Below are 5,421 nucleotides of genomic sequence, written 5' to 3' on the forward strand. Positions count from 1 at the left end.
TTTTTTTTTTCCTGATAAATACAGAAACTCCATCTTTATTGGCTGTATAAACATCTGTCTGTACATACATTTCATACATCATAGTGCAGGGCCTGAAGGGAAAGCCCAAGGGGAGGTCCCAGCAGCACAACAGCTCTCCCTTTCCCCAAAGCCCTACCCACTCTGTGCAAACCAAAGCCATCAGCTCCTGCTCCCTTGGGACTGCTCAGAGAGTCCCAAGAAAGAGAAACCCAAAAAGGCCAACACCAAGACGCATCATAATTAAAATGCCAAAGTTTAAATACAAAGAGATAATCTTAAAAGGAGATAATCTTAAAAGCAGCAAGAGAAAAGCAGTTAGTTACCTACAAGGGAGCACCTATAAGACTGGCAGCTGGTTTCTCAAAAGAAACTTTGCAGTACAGAAGAGCTTGGCACAAAATATTCAAGCGATGAAAACCCAGGATCTACAACCAAGAATACTTTATCCAGCAAAGTTATCATTTAGAGTTGAAGGACAAATAAAGATCTTCCCAGACAAAAATAAATTGAAGGAATTCATCAACAACAAGCCAGTATTACAGGAGATGTTGGAGGGACTTCTTTAAGAAAAAAAAATGTATTAAAATCATGAATAAAGAATGGTAATAACTACATATTTATCAACAAGTACCTCAAATGGAAAAGAATTAAGCACTCCAACCAAAAGATAGGAAAGCTTAGATAAGAAAACAAGAATCATACATATGCTGCCTATGAGAGACTCACTTCAGATGAAAAGACATACACAGACTAAAAGGAAGGGGATGGAAAAAGATATTGCCTTGATGGACCCTGAGGGTATTTCACTGGATGAAGTAAGTCAGGTAGAGAAAGACAAACACCACATGATTTCATGTACATGTGGAATCTAAAGAACAAAATAAACAACAACAACGTGGAAACAAACTCATAGATAACAGAGAATATTTTGAGGGCTACTAAACGGGAAGGGATTGAGGGGATGGTAAAAAGGGGCACAAGGATTAAGAAATTCAAATGGTTAGTTACAAAATAGTCATGGAGATATAAAGTGTAGCATAAGGAAAATAGTCAACAATGTTATAATAAATATGTAAGGGGGAAGAGGGGTACTAGATTTAGTGGGGTGATCACTTGATCTCCAATCACTATGCTATACATCTGAAACTAATATATTACTGTATGCCAACTATAATTGGGAAAAACTCACTGAATTGTACAATGTAAATATGAGCAACTAATTGTCTATTATATTTCAATAAAGCTGGAAAAATTTTTAAAAATAAGTCACTGTGATACAATATAAGAACTCTAATAGAGGTACCCCCTGTCCAAATATGCTTTAGAACTACAGGAAGAGTACTTATTTATATGTGATTGCGAAGGTGTCAAGAGAAAACCTCAGAATAATATGTGAAGCTGAATCTTAAGAGATGAGTAGAGACAATTAAGGAGGATCTTGTTAGTTCCATAAGCTAACAGCCCAAGAGAAAAAAAAAATGTCACCGATAGTTTTTACCTCTTTTCCTTGGCTACCACTCCACCCAGCCTCAGAGAACAGCAACCCTCTCTGTCGCCTGGGTTTCCATTCCAAATGGCTAGAGTGAGCCACACACATCCTACAGCATTTATGAATGTGGAGGACAGAAGTGAGTTCATCATCACTTTACTACATCAATGAAGATAAGTACTAGGTCCTGGTGACTCAGAGACCAGGCAAAGATTAGGCAGAAATTGAGTCCTGAAGCCTTCAAGCATTGCCTTGGGAACCCCACCTCTGAGGAAAGCAACCCGAATGCATTCTTTCCTACCTAAGGTGCTGCAGTTGTGCTGTAGGGTAAGCTGTGAGGAAGTCCACCCAGCTGGAAGACTGCACTGGGGTGTGGTGCAGGAGGTAAAAACACGAGATGGCAGGAGGGAGGCAAAGCTGTCTGAAGTGGCTCCAGGGATGTCCTGCCCTCTAGAGGTATTCCATATCTAATGGAGGGAAACAGGCCCCATTAAAGGCTTTCTTTGGGAAAATATGAACTCCAGATGAACAATAATACGATATGGGGCACCATAGTTCTGGACACACCCCCACTAATGCTGAGCTGCCTTTAGGTGAAATACACTTCAGTCTCAAGGCCTGAGACCTAGGATGGCTGAGAGGATGATAAAGCTACTCTAATGTATTCCCATACTTCTGTGCATCCTTAGATAAGGAAAGCGTTTTTCTGATCTTCTCTTACTGGTGTTTCATTTTGTATCCACTCTGTCAAGGGAAGGGGGCATAAATGTCTTCCAAGAAAAAAAAAAAAAAAGGAGAATTTGATATGGGGTTAAATCATACCAGAGTCCAGAGAGAGAGAAGGAGGAAAACGATGGTGACAGACTCCAGAATCCTGGTTTTTCCTAGCTTGGGGCTTAAGCTTCAAGAGGGAGGCTAACTCTAGGAGCATCTAGAAAGGTGTGAATGCACCTGGGAAATTTGGGTTAGTGGGCTGTTTCCTTCATCTCTAAAGGGTGCCCTTGTCCTCCATGGCATCAAATCCAGCAAGGCAGGGAGCAGTAAAAGAACACAGGAGGAGGAAGATGGCTCCACACCCTTGAGGCTGTGTTCCTGCCTCCTCTCATTTGATGAAGGGCAAAGTTCGGGTCAAAATGAAGCTCCCTCCTAGAGCAAAGAGAATTCAGAGGACTTGGCATGGATACGTGGTTCCCACTTCTCTTACTATCACAGAGTCAAATGAGTTCTGCATCTACCCTGAAGCCATCCTGGAGAGGAGCAGGGGGAGAAGGATGCTCGAAGGCCCTGAAAAGGCTAACCAATAAAAAGGAGCTTATTTGAACCAGAAAAGACTATGATACATAAGTTGGCTAGTTTAAGGCTTGTTGGGGATTGTTTTCCCCTCCTTACCCATCAAGATGTGTGGATTAGTGGGAAAGAGTAGACCCTTCATAAAAATTAAGCAGCCACATTATTTAAGGCACATAAGTAATAGTGTGAGTAAATTGTAGCCCACCACCCTCATTTCCATCACTGAAGCCAGCCTGTGTATCTTTTTCCTATTGCCTGAAAGAGTTAAACTCACACCAAGAATGCTGCATTTGTCTCCCAGGGCTGCAATAAGAAAGTACTACAAACTAGGTGTCTTAAAACAACAGAAAGTTATTCTCCCACAGTTCTAAATACTAGAAGTCTGAAGTCGAGGTGTTGGCTAGGTTGGCTCCTCCTGGAGGTTTTGAGGTAGAACCTGTTCTATGCTTCTCTTCTAGCTTCTGGTAGTTGCCAACAATCCTTGATATTCCTTGGCTTATAGATGCATCCCTCTACTTTCTGTCTCCATGTCACATGGTGTTCTGTGTGTCTCCTATCTTTGTGTCTTCATATGACTTTTGTATAAGAACGTCAGTCATTGAATTTAGTGCCCACCCTAATTTAGTATAATCTCATTTTTACTTAGTCAATTATATCTGCAAAGCCTCTATTTCCATGTAAGCTCACATTCTGAGGTTCTAGGTAGGCATGAATTTGGGGGTACACTATTGAACTCAATAAAATGTAAAAGAGGGTTTTCATAAATGACCAGTATTGAAATTACGAAGTAGAGTCTAAGAAAATTTTCATTTGCTGCAAAGAAAGGTAGAGGTCTCCACTCTTTGATCAGAATGGACTTCTTTATTCTCTATATACATTATACGCATGTTGGAGCCTTTGCATATACTGCCAAAATGCCAATCCCCTGCCTCCTTCATCTGACTAAATGTTCCACATCTGTTATGGATTAAATGTTTGTGTTCCCCTAAAATTCATATGTTAAAACTCTTACCCTTCATCTTCCACTTTTGATGGTATTAAAAGGTGGGGCCTTTGGAGGTAATTAGGATTAAATGAGATCCTGAGGGAAGGGTTCTCATGAATGGGATTAGTGCCCTTAAAAGAATCACAAGAGCTTTCTTCCACCATGTGAGGATGTAATGAGATGACGGCAGTCTGCAACCCAGAAGAGGACCCTCACTAGCACTCAACCATGCTGGCATCCTGATTTCAGAGCTCCCATGTCCAGAAATGTGAGACATAAATTTCTTTGTTGATAAGCCACCCGGTCAATGGCAGTTTGTTATGACAGCCTGAACAGACTAAGACAACATCTTTCAGATCACCTCTTCATTATCACTTCCCCTGGGAACCCCCTTTGAAGAATCTCTAAGAAATCTGGAACTCCTCTGAGCTCCTGTAAGATGCTACACTTCCCCATCATGACACATTACATGCTTTGCTGTCATCTCCACTGTTTGCTTGTCTGGGCCTCTAACACCTGAGAGTGGCAATTCACTGTCCCACACATAACTAGACCTAGCACAGATATAAGAGCTCACAATCCCTGTGATGAACTTACTCAGGCCCTGATGAGCAGCTGGATGATCTTACACGAGTCACTCAAACTCTTTGGGTCTAAGTTTCTTCATCTATAATATAAGAATTTCAAACTACAATGTCTAAGCAACACTTCTAAATCTAACATTTAATAATAATAATAATAATAATAATAATAATAAAATAAGAATTCCTATTAGCTATGTACTTGCTATATTCTAAGTGCTTTACACATAGTAACTCAGTTCTTTCTTAGAACAATACTGTAAGTTAAGCCTTTTTGCAGATAAGGAATCAGAGAAACAGAGATATTAAGGAATTTTCATAAAGTTGAAGGGCTAGAAGATATCAGAACTAGAATTTGAACCTAGCAATCTGGTTCTAGAATCTTTGTGCCTAACCTATCTACTATGTCTACTTCTGTATAATAATCTCCTTTTATTCCATATAGAACTGGTACAAATTATTTTATTCCCAAGAGCTAGATATGTCTAATTCTCCACCGATATGCTATAAATATATATTCTAGTTTATTACAGTTAGGTAAAGAAACAGACTAGCATTCTAATATGTTATTTAACTTTTAACGCCAATTTCTAAAAGCATTAGCATACTTCAATAGTCTCTTCTTCAAACTCTTAGTAATATTATTAGAAATTACTAATAATACTTATATGTGTAGTTAATATTAATTATAGTACAAATAGTAGAATTTCAAAAAATAAAAATTATAAAATCATGTTGCTAATATTCTTGAATGTTCTCATATATTACTCAGCATTAGAAACAAAAATATTTTGTTCTGGAAATTTTAATGATTCTATTTATAACAGATCAAACTTATATCATATTTATAAGTTTTATAAATATGATATAAGTTTCCATTATATTTAAAAGTCAAGGCTAAAAACCATTGAATGTTCTATGCCTGATTATAATAATTACACTACAATAGTCATTCAGCAGTTGGCCTATGGTTGGCATACAGGAAACTGATAGGAAATAGACAGTTTGATAACTATATTTAGACATAGTACTATTAAGTAATTAGTATCCTGTTT

This window comes from Pteropus vampyrus, unplaced genomic scaffold, assembly GCF_000151845.1.
Source record: "Pteropus vampyrus isolate Shadow unplaced genomic scaffold, Pvam_2.0 Scaffold19, whole genome shotgun sequence".
Classification (NCBI taxonomy): domain Eukaryota; kingdom Metazoa; phylum Chordata; class Mammalia; order Chiroptera; family Pteropodidae; genus Pteropus; species Pteropus vampyrus.